This window comes from Macrotis lagotis, chromosome X (assembly GCF_037893015.1).
Source record: "Macrotis lagotis isolate mMagLag1 chromosome X, bilby.v1.9.chrom.fasta, whole genome shotgun sequence".
In the NCBI taxonomy this organism is placed as follows: Eukaryota; Metazoa; Chordata; class Mammalia; order Peramelemorphia; family Peramelidae; genus Macrotis; species Macrotis lagotis.
Window position 1 is genome coordinate 641,462,332 of NC_133666.1, and position 12,646 is coordinate 641,474,977.

The following is a 12,646-nucleotide window of genomic DNA, read 5'->3' on the forward strand; positions in this document are numbered from 1 at the left end:
GGTGGGAGAGGCAAATATACCAATGGAGATAGGATGGTATGGTATTTCTTGTGCACATAGAGAGGGTGACTTTGTCAAGGGTTATTTTTTCCTTTTTTCAGTGCAAACTTGATGAGCAGAACAGGCAGGTGTTTGAGGAATGACAAATCTAGGTTGACTTTTCTGAAGAGTACATGAAGGGGACTAATAGACTATTAGAGTAAATTGAGGTCAGGTTCTAAAGAGATTTGAAAGCGAAATGGAGGAGTTTATATTGTGTTCTAGAGGTAATAGTAGCCTCTTAAATTTAATGATCAAGGAAAATTTAGGATAAATCCTGGGGTCTTTAAAAATTATCATTTTAGCAACCATATAGAATGTATAATCTTTTGGAAAAGGAAGAAATTTGTGTCAGCAAGACCAATATTATGGTGGTTGCTGTAATAGTTCAGGTATGCTGTAGGATGAACCACTACAATAGTATCTTTCTTCAACATTATTAAGCAAAATAGGAGTAGCAAAAGGACTGAATCCAAAGTAGAACAAGGTACCCAATCACAGTCCACAATATCCTATTCTATATGTAGCATTGATGATAAAGTAAAATGATGATTTGTTGAATGGGGCATCAGCTATGAAGAGGAACATAAGCTCTGGTTCCTTACTGAATGATATGAGTCTAGCTGAGACACAGACAATTCCTGATTTGTACCCAATGACTGCTGCTCTCAATAAGTCCTGTGGAAATAACTCTACTTCTTTTTAAGTACTCTTTTCTAAGACTGCCTCTCTCTTGAATTTATAAGATGGACAAGAATGTTTTACTATTTCTCCTGCCCAATGGCAAAAGGAACTTACAGGAGAAGCATGATGGAGGCACTGACATCTCCTTACTCCTCTTATGTAACAGAACAAGATTGCTGTTGTTGTTCTTTATTTGTTCTGGAAGAAGATCATGACATTAGGGTGGTGATACCAAGAAATTCAAGTGAAATGAATTGACTTGAAGTTTGCTATGCAAAGTCACAAGTTTCACTTTATCCTCCAGAGTTATCTGGGTCCAATTGTCAGATATAAATAAGGATGATGGAGATGGTCCTGGATGCAGTAGAAATTCACTTCATCTTTAAGAGCTATGCCTTTCCCAAGTCACAGTTTAAGTTAAGATCCATTTAGTCATTAAGTTTAGGTAAGTAGAAAAGAAGCAAAGAGGTCAAGAGGATCACTCCCAAATAAGGGAAAAAAATGTATTGGAGGGTGAAACTCTCAAGATTTCTCAATAATTAAGGCAGAGAGAAAAGAAAAGAAGTAAAAGACTCTTTTGCATAGTCAAAAAAAATCAGTATAGGAGGGGATGACCTTAGGGTTTTGGGGCCAAAACAAAACAATTGCTATTTGCATTCACTCTGAAGCAATCTGGGGACCAAGAATGACTAGGTGGGTTTAGCCTGAGACCTATTGCAGACCAATCAAGGAAAGACAGAATAATTAGCCACTAAAGGGACAGGGTAAGAAGGGAGGGTGGAAGGAAATTTTGCAAATTAAAAATATACATGTTGATATGGATGAAAATTAATTAATTTTTTTAAGGTTAATTTATCTTTGATGTGGTTAGCAGAAGCTGAGAAAGAGTACAGGCAGTTGGTGCAATTGGAAGCTAAAGGGATTAGCAGCAGCAGTACCAGTAGGGGATTAAATAGCATAAAGAGAAGTACAGGAGTATGAGAGTATGAGGAACATTTTGAAATGACATTCTTTTTTTTTTTTTTTTTTTTTGGATTTTTGCAAGGCAAATGGGGTTAAGTGGCTTTTCCAGGGCCACACAGCTAGGTAATTAGTAAGTGTCTGAAGCCAGATCTGAACTCAGGTATTCCTGACTCCAAGGCCAGTGGTCTATCCACTGCACCATGAAATGACATTCTTTAAGAGTGGACTACCTCCAAAAGAAGGCAAACCATTAAGAGATAAGCAGTAAGGAAGGGTAAAGGGGCAGGAAAGTTTATTTGGGAGATGATGTGCTCCAAGATGAGTTAGCCTCCCAAGGAAGTCCATCAACTTAACTAAGGAGAGGGTAAGCTTTTAAAGGGGCAGAAAGATGAAGCAATTAAGTATACATAGGTGGGAGGTCAGTAGTAGTTCAAAGAAAAGTTTTAGGTTAAAGCAGAGATCCATTGTTTTAATTGGGACTTGTGTCTGACACCAGGGATTTATTTAGTCCTTTCTAGGGAGGGTCAAGGAACCTAAATTAAAGGGAATAGTCCTTGAACTTTGTTCAAACTCCACAGCTCTTTATCTGGATACAGATGGTATTCTTCATTGCAGACAGCCCCAAATTGTCCCTGATTGTTGCACTGATGGAATGAGCAATTCCATCACGGTTGATCATCACCCCCATGTTGCTATTAGGGTGTACAGTATTTTTCTGGTTCTGCTCATCTCACTCAGCATCACCTCCAGGCTTCCCTGAAATCCCATCCCTCCTGGTTTCTAATAGAACAATATTGTTCCATGACATACATATACCACAGTTTGCTAAGTCATTCCCCAACTGAAGGGCATTTACTTGATTTCCAATTCTTTGCCACCACAAACAAGGCTGCTATGAATATTTTTGTACAAGTGATGGTTTTATCCTTTTTCATCATCTCTTCAGGGTATAGACCCAGTAGTAGCATTGCTGTATCAAAGGGTATGCTCATTTTTATTGCCCTTTGGGCATAGTTCCAAATTTCTCTCCAGAATGGTTGAATGAGTAACAGATCCACCAACAGTGTAATCATGTCCCATATTTCCAACAACCCTTCCAACAATGATCATTATCCTTTCTGGTCATATTGGCCAGTCTGAGAGGTGTGAGGTGGTACCTCAGAGAAGCTTTAATTTGCATTTCTCTAATAATTAATGATTTAGAGCAATTTTTCATATGACTATGGATTGCTTTGATCTTCTCATCTGTAAATCACCTTTGCATATCCTTTGACCATTTGTCATTTGGGGAATGGCTTTTTAAAAAAAATATATGACTCACACATTGGTAGTTTTTAGTATAATTAACACATCTTAAATGTTGTTCTATTCAGTTTTGCAACCATACTCCCACCCCAAAAAGCCAAATACTTTTGTTTCCTGGAAACTGTCCAATGGGTCATGGAAATAACAAAACCAAATCACTAGCCAGCATTGGCTATGGTTGAAGCCATAATTGTATCTTACCATTTCAAACCTCTGACTTTTGTTCCTGCAAATGTTTTTGTTTTGACCCATTTTGTACTACAAACCATGGAATAAGTACCTGTCAGATATATAAATAAGAGTTTGTGACCAAACAAAATATAGACAAGATTACAGGAAGCAAAATGGATTATTGAAGAGACTTTCTACAAACAAAAACAATGTAGTCAAAATTAAAATGAAAGCAGGAAACTGAGGTGGAAAAATTATAACAAGTTTTTCTCTTATGTCTTCAAATATAGAAAGAACTGAGGCAACTTCATATGAAATACAAGTTATCCCCTAATCATTAAATGGTCAAAGGATGTGAATTGAAAATTTTTCAAAAAAGAAATCAAATATATCAATAAATACATGAAAATTAATGCTCTAAATCTTTAATTATTAGAGAAATGCGAATTAGGACAACTCTGAAATAACACTTCACACCTACTGGATTGCCTAATATAACCAGAAAAAAAAGATAAATCAGAAAAGGGTATAAGGAACAATAGGCACACTGATGCATTTTGGGAGGAGTTGTGAACTAGTTCAAATATTCTGGAGACAATTCCCAAATTCAGGAACTTTTTACAAAAGACTAAAAATTGAACGTTATATTTCCCTCAACAATATCTCTGCTATGTCTGTAAATCAAAAGGATCAAAGAAAACCGGGATACTGTTATCTCTTTTTAATCACACCATTAACTTCATTTCCATGTCTTGTTATTATTGATAACATTTTTTAAATTTTATATTTATTTATTTTATTTTTGTACAAAGTACAAAGGAAAGACAAAAAAAATAAAATTAAAATTAAAATAATAATAGGGGTAGCTAGGTGGCGCTGTGGACAGAGCACCGGACCTGGAGCCAGGAGCACCCAAGCCCAAATCCCGCCTCAGACACCCAACAATCACCCAGCTGTGTGACCCTGGGCAAGCCACACCAACCCCATTGCCCTGCAAAAAACAAAAACAAAAAAATCCAAATATTATAATAATAATAATAATAATAATAATAATAATAATAAATGACAGGGGCAGCCAGGTGCTGCAGCAGAGCACCAGCCCTGGAGCCAGGAGCACCTGGGTCCAAATCCAGCCTCAGACACCCAACAATCACCTAGCTGTGCAGCCCTGGACAAGCCACCCAACCCCATTTGCCCTGCAAGCCCCCAAAATAATAATAATAATAATAATAATAATAATAATAATAATAATAATAATAATAATAATGATAAATATGCTTCAGTCTGTGTTCCAACACCTCCAGCTCTGTCACAGGTGGATCACATTCTTTATGATAAGTCAATCACAAAAGCTACTTCCATATTTTTCCACCATTGCCATTGCTGATCGCAGCTCCCTCCATTCATAGTTCCCCACTACCATATACTATATTTTCTCTCTCCTTTCACTCTGTCGCTCTTCTTAAATGTGCTGTAGGGTAGCTGAGTGGTGCAGCAAACAGATCCCTGGCCCTGGGGCCAAGAGGCCCCGAGCCCACATACCACCCCTTAGGCCCAGCATCTACCTGGTGCTATGGCCCCAGACAGGCCATCCAATCCCAGCCCCTTGCAAGAAGTAAAACAGAAAATGTGTTATATCTAACCACTCTCCCCCCATGGTCCATCCTCTCCTCCATCACTCACATCCCCCCCTTCCCCCTGTCCCCCCTTCTCTCCTTCTTACTCTAGATGTCTATACCCCATTGAGTATATATGCTGTTCCCTCTCCTAGCTACCTCTGATGAGTGTGAAGGTTCCCTCATTCCCCCTTCCTTACCTTCCCCCCCTTCCATATCATTGCAATAGCTCATTGTAATAAAAAAAAATCTTATTATATGAAATATCTTAGCCTATTCCACCTCTCCTTTCTCTTACTCCCATTATATTTCCCTTTTAGCCACTGACTCCATTTTTACACTATATTATATCTTCAGATTCAGCTCTCTCCTGTGTTTCATCTATAAAAGCTCCTTCTACATGCTCTGTTAAATGAAAAGGTTCATATTAGTATTGTAAGTCTCACTTTTCTATGCAGGAATACATGTAGTTCATCATCATTCAGTCCCTCATTTTTTACTCTTCTCCTCCACTCTCTTTGCTTCACCTGAGCCCTGTATTTGAAGATCAAACCTTCTGTTCAGCTCTGGCCATTTCAACAGGAACATTTGAAAATCCCCTGGTTCATTGAAATTCCATCTTTTTCCCCTGGAAGAGAACATTCAGTTTTGCTGGATAGTTGATTCTCAGTTGCATTCTAAGCTCTTTTGCCTTCCAGAATATTATATTCTAAGCCCTACAAGCTTTTAATGTAGTTGCTGTTAAGGCCTGTGTGATCCTGACTGCAGCTCCATGATATTTGAATTGTGTCCTTCTGGTTGCTTGTAATATTTTCCCTTTGACTTGGGAGCTCTGGAACTTGGCTAGAATATTCCTGGGGGTTGTTTTTTTGTATCTCTTTTTGGGGAAGATTGGTGGGTTCTCTCAATTTCTGTTTTGCCCTCTGCTTCTAGGATATCTGGGCCATTTTCCTGTGACAAACAGATGTTTTGAATTAACAATGTAACAATCAACATATACAATGGTGATATTGCAGGAAAAATGGAGAAATATATAATGAATAGTAATTAAAAGTATAGTAACCCCAACTATATATATAATTGAGAACATTATTTTTATAGGTTTGATTATTACATAATTACTACTATCATATTTTAAGATGCAAAACTACTGTTACAAAATTATACTAACAATCTTACTAAATTTTATATCACTATCACTCTATCACTCCCCTCTTTTAGTCAAAGGGGTACATAATGCCACCTGCAGACCAAAAGAGAGAAAAAGGATTTTTTCACCTTTACATTTCCTCAGAGGATATGAGTTCTTTTAAATATTCCTCATGTGACCATGGGACATTTACTTCTTTCATCCCATGCAATATGATGGAAGAAGTTATTATCTCATTCACCAAAGCAGTAAAACATTTAGTAATTTCACAAGTTTATTCACTTCTACCCAAATAAATTTATTTCAATCTCAAAAAAGAAAATGAGATTTCTCAGGAACTTAATCTCATACATGATAAATTCAAAATATAACAAGAACTTTTATACTTGCAATTTAAATGCTCCTAATAGTAACCGAACAGCTAATTGTTTCACAAATAGTAAGCTTAAAAAATAGAAACTTTTCTATGACAGCTATAAGCAAATAGCATCACATTATTTGCAATAAATTAGCATAAAGATTTGAAAATTTAGTAGATCTTATACAAAATACATATCAAAAACTCTTACAAAAATTTTTTCAGTCCTCTTTTTTAAAAATAACAATAAACATTCCTGATGTAAAAAAGGACAATATATTCATTATGAACTTGTAAAGTGATGGCCATCTCTCTTATTCAATCTGAAAGCAAAAAAAAATTGAAATTGGAATTTATCAAACCTCAATTAGTATAAAAATTTATTTTTAGGTATTACAAATTAATTCCACAAATTCTTCACAAGCAATAAATCCCAATTACCACAGAACTTCTAAGTATCACCTTCCTTGAACTGGAGGGTATGTACAAAAAGGAAGTCTGTTGATTTAAGTCATGGAGAAATATACCTAATTAAAATACTCTTACAAATGACCCTATGTCTAATTCCTTTCAAATAATGGTTTTAAAGAGTGATATCACATAATTAACCCCATTCTTTGGAAATTAAGTTAATTATAATTACTAAAATCAGGTGGCTAAAATTGTTAAATGCCCATCAGACTTCCTTACAGAAAAATTCTTGATAAAGATTTATGACCTGATAGTTCTAAAAATCCTTTTTCTTTATGATTACAAGATTTTGTACTTGACAATCTTATGAAATTCATGAGTCAAATGTCAAAAACTGATTGCAATAAGCAACAACAATACATAAGAAATTTAGTTTTTCTTCATTCATCCATTCATTCTGTTTGATAATAGCACAATTTTTAAACTTCCAATTAGTGAACAATATTTCTTAATATTAAAGCATTCATGAATATCATAATATCATGATTCAAATTATGTATTTTCCAACTTAAAAAAATTTCTCAAGTTAAACAATGTATAAACTTTATAATGTATAGAAAAATCAATCCATGTATGATTATCTCATTTAAAAGGTGACTATATAGCTTTAATACATTTCTTAATTTATATAATACTGTTTCCTTTTCCTTCAAACCAAATTTTGGATTAAATCAACCCAAAATCTGGATTTACAGGTCCTCAACACATACATATATGTTACAGATAATTTTCTCATTTTTTTAAAAAAAAACTTTTCTTTCTGCAGTTTCTGAGAAACAGTATCAGAATAAGATTTTTAGCTTCCATTCTTTTATTTTTTTAACATTTTTGCAAGGCAATAGGGTTAAGTGGCTTGCCAAAGGCCACATGGCTAGGTAATTATTAAGTGTCTGAGACTGGATTTGAACCCAGGTACTCCTGACTACAGGGCCAGTGCTTTATCCACTGTGCCACCTCTCCACTGCACCACCTAGCTGCCCCTAGCTTCCATTCTTTATTCTGAAATCAACACTTAATTGTTTTATGAGAATTTATCAAACCAGCACTGCTTAGAGACACCATCAAAGATTGTGCACTGGCATCCTTTGAGTTCTGAGATTTTAGGGGCTCTGGTCTAGCTCTCCCAAATTCCCCAAAAAGGTCCAGTGACCTCTTCTAAGATCTCTAGGCCAGAGGAGACTAAAGAAGAGCTGCTGGGAGAGCCACACAGAGAGACCTTTCATCTAAATTATAATTATTATTATTATTATTATTGTTGCTGTTGTCATTATTATTATTAATTTTTAACATGATAATTAAGACCAGTCAAAAATAATTTTAGGGACAATTTCAATTTCTTTTAGGTTCTTTATGAGTGTAATTTGCCAAATCAGTAAATAAAACCCTACTAGTCAATTAGACCAGAAAAGAATCAATAGAAAAACAGAAAATAATACAACCCCCTTCTCTCCCAAAAAGAAGATTTTCAGGAAAATCTATCTTGTGGTGCTGATTCATGAGTTTTTTTTTGGGGGGTGGGGAGACCTTATTTAGAAAAGGGAGAACGGAGAGAAAGATTGACCAATCAGAACACAGAGACACCACAGCAGACCTGACCAGGCAGAGACAGCTAAGAACTTCCCTCTGCCTGTAATTTATGTTTTTAAATTTATTTTTATTAAAGATATTATTTGAGTTTTACAATTTTCCCCCAATCTTGCTTCCCTCCCCACTCCCCCTCACAGAAAGCACTCTGTCAGTCTTTACTTTGTTTCCATCTTGTACCTTGATCCAAATTGGGTGTGATGAGAGAGAAATCATATCCTTAAAGAGAAGAGAAATCTAAGAGGTAACAAGATCAGACAATAAGCTATCTGTTTTTTTCTAAATTAAAGGGAATAGTCCTTGCACTTTGTTCAAACTCCACAGCTCCTTATCTGGATACAGATGGTACTCTCATTTCCAGACAGCCCAAAGTTGTTCCCGATTATTGCACTGATGGAATGAGCAAGTCCTTCAAGGTTGAACATCACTCCCATGTTGCTGTTAGGGTGTACAGTGTTTTTCTGGTTCTGCTCATCTCATTCAGGATCAGTTCGTGCAAATCCCTCCAGGTTTCCCTGAAATCCTGTCCCTCCTGGTTTCTAATAGAACAATAGTGTTCCATGAAATACATATACCACAGTTTGCTAAGCCATTCCCCAATTGAGGGACATTTACTGGATTTCCAATTCCTTGCCACCACAAACAGGGCTGCTATAAATATTTTTGTACAAGTAATGTTTTTACCCTTTTTCCTCATCTCTTCAGGGTATAGACCCAGTAGTGGTATTGCTGGGTCAAAGGGTATGCACATTTTTGTTGCCCTTTGGGCATAGTTCCAAATAGCTCTCCAGAAGGGTTGCATGAGTTCACAGCTCCACCAACAGTGTAACAGTGCCCCAGATTTCCCACATCCCTTCCAACAATGATCATTATCCTTCCTGGTCATACTGGCCAATCTGAGAGGTGTGAGGTGGCACCTCAGAAAAGCTTTAATTTGCATTTCTCGAATAATTAATGATTTAGAGCGTTTTTTCATATGGCTATGGATTACTTTGATCTTCTCATCTGTAAATTGCCTTTGCATATCCTTTGACCATTTGTCAATTGGGGAATGGCTTTTTGTTTTAAAAATATGACTCAGTTCTCTGTATATTTTAGAAATGAGTCCTTTGTCAGAATCATTAGTTGTAAAGATTGTTTCCCAATTTACTACATTTCTTTTGATCTTGGTTACATTGGTTTAATCTGTGCAAAAGCTTTTTAATTTAATGTAATCAAAATCATCTAATTGGTTTTTAGTGATGTTCTCCAACTCTTCCTTAGTCATAAACTGTTCCCCTTTCCATGGATCTGATAGGTAGACTAGTCCTTGATTTTCTAATTTGCTTATAGTATTGTTTTTTATGTCTATGTCCTGTAAACATTTGGATCTTATCTTGGTAAAGGGTGTGAGGTGTTGGGCTAATCTAAGTTTCTTCCATACTAACTTCCAATTATCCCAGCAGTTTTTATCAAAGAGGGAGTTTTTATCCCAGTGGAAGGACTCTTTGAGTTTATCAAACAACAGATTACTATACTCCTCTCCTGCTTTTCAGCTAGTCTATTCCACTGGTCCACCACTCTATTTCTTAGCCAATACCAAACAATTTTGATGACTGATGCTTTATAATATAATTTTAGATCGGGTAGGGCTAAGCCACCTTCTTTTGCACTTTTTTTCATTAAGCTCCTGGCAATTCTTGACTTTTTATTTCTCCATATGAATTTACTTACAATTTTTTCTAACTCATTAAAGTAATTTTTTGGAATTTTGATTGGTAGGGCACTAAACAGATAGTTTAGTTTCGGTAGAATTGTCATTTTTATTATATTAGCTCTACCTATCCATGAGCAGTTGATATTTGCCCAGTTATTTAAACCTAATATAATTTGTGTGAGAAGTGTTTTATAATTGCTTTCAAAAAGATTCTGAGTATGTCTTGGCAAATAGACTCCCAATTTTACACTGTCTGAGGTTACTTTGAATGGGATTTCTCTTTCTAGCTCTTCCTGCTGTTTCTTGCTAGACATATATAGAAAAGTTGAGGATTTATGAGGGTTTATTTTATAACCTGCAACTTTGCTAAAATTGCTAATTGTTTCCAGTAGTTTTTTGGATGATTACTTGTGATTCTCTAGGAAGACCATCATGTCATCTGTGAAGAGTGAGAGTTTTGTCTCTTCCTTCCCAATTCTAATTCCTTTAACTTCTTTTTCTTCTCTAATTGCTGATGCTAACATTTCTAATACAATATTCAATAGTAGTGGTGATAATGGGCACCCTTGTTTCACCCCTGAACTTATTGGGAATGCCTCTAGCCTCTCCCCATTGAATATAATGCTTGTTGATGGTTTCAGATAGATACTGCTAATTATTTTAAGGAACAGTCCATTTGTTCCTACACTCTCTAGTGTTTTTAATAGTAATGGATGCTGTATTTAGTCAAAATCTTTTTCAGCATCTATTGATATGATCATATGATTCCTGATAGGTTTGTTGTTGATATAATTGAGTATACTAACAGTTTTCCTAATATTGAACCAACACTGCATTCCTTGAATAAATCCTACTTGATCATAATGTATTATCCTAGTGATGACTTATTGTAATCGTTTTGCTAAGATTTTATTTAGGATATTTGCATCTATATTCATCAGGGAAATAGGTCTATAATTTTCTTTCTCTGTTTTAACTCTTCCTGGTTTAGGTAACAGCACCATATTGGTTTCATAGAAAGAGTTAGGCAGAGTTCCATCTTTCCCTATTTTTCCAAAGAGTTTATATAGGATTGGAACCAATTGTTCCTTAAATGTTTCATAGAATTCACTTGTGAATCCATCAGGCCCTGGAGATTTTTTTTAGGGAGTTCAGTAATGGCTTGTTGAATTTCTTTTCTTGAGATAGGGTTGTTTAGGTATTTAATCTCTTCGTCATTTAACCTGGGCAAATATTCATCCATTTCACTTAGATTATCAATTTTATTGGCATAGAGTTGGGCAAAATAATTTTGAATTATTACTTTAATTTCCTCCTCATTGGTGGTGAGTTCACCTTTTTCATTTATGATACTAGCAATTTGGTTTTCTTCTTTCTTTTTTTAATCAAATTGACCAGAGGTTTATCAATTTTATTGGTTTTTTTCATAATACCAACTTTTGGTTTTATTTATTAATTCAATAGGTTTTTTGCTTTCAATTTTATTAATTTCTCCTTTAATTTTTAGAATTTCTAATTTGGTATTTAATTGGGGATTTTTTGATTTGTTCTTTCTCTAATTTTTTTAGTTGCATGTTTAGTTCATTGATTTCCTCTTTCTCCAATTTATTCATGTAAGCATTTAGAGCTATAATATATCCCCTGAGAGTTGCTTTGAATGAATCCCATAGGTTTGGGTATGTTGTTTCATTATTATCATTATCTAGGATAAAATGGTTAATTCTTTCTATAATTGGATTTTTGGTCCACTCATTCTTTAAAATGAGGTTATTCCGTTTCCTTGGCCCAGTATTGCATATGACTTTTATTGCATTGTGATCTGAGAAAGATGTATTCAGTATTTCTGCCTTTCTGCAGTTGATCATTAAGATTTTGTGTCCTAGTACATGGTCAATTTTTGTATACATGCCATGTACTGCAGAGAAAAAGGTATATTCCTTCCTATCCCCATTCAGTTTCCTCCATAAGTCTATCATATCTAATTTTTCTAACAATCTATTTACCTCCCTAATTTCTTTCTTGTTTGTTTTATGATTCGATTTATCTAGATCTGAGAGTGGGAGGTTGAGGTCTCCCACTAGTAGAGTTTTGCTGTCTATGTCTTCCTGTAGTTCTTTCAGCTTCTCCTCTAAGAATTTGGGTGCTGTCCCACTGGGTGCATATATATTCAATATTGAAATGACTTTATTATCTATGGTACCTTTTAGGAGGATAAAGTTTCCTTCCTTATCTCTTTTAACACTATCCATTTGCTGCTGCTTTGTCTGAGATAAGGATTGCTACCCCTGCTTTTTTTACGCCAGCTGAAGCAAAATATATTTTGCTCCAACCTTTTACTTTTACTCTATATGTATCTCTCTGTTTCAAATGAGTTTCTTGTAAGCAGCATATTGTAGGATTCTGGTTTTTAATCCACTCTGCTATTTTCTTACATTTTAAGGGAGAGTTCATCCCATTCACATTTAAGGTTATGATTACTAATTCTTTATTGCCCTCCATGATATCTTCCCTCTGTTTGTATTTTCCCCCCTTTCCCCCCTTTATCCATATTTCCCAGTCTTTTGTTTCTGAAAACCACCCCCCTTCAGTGCATTTGCCCTCCTATATCA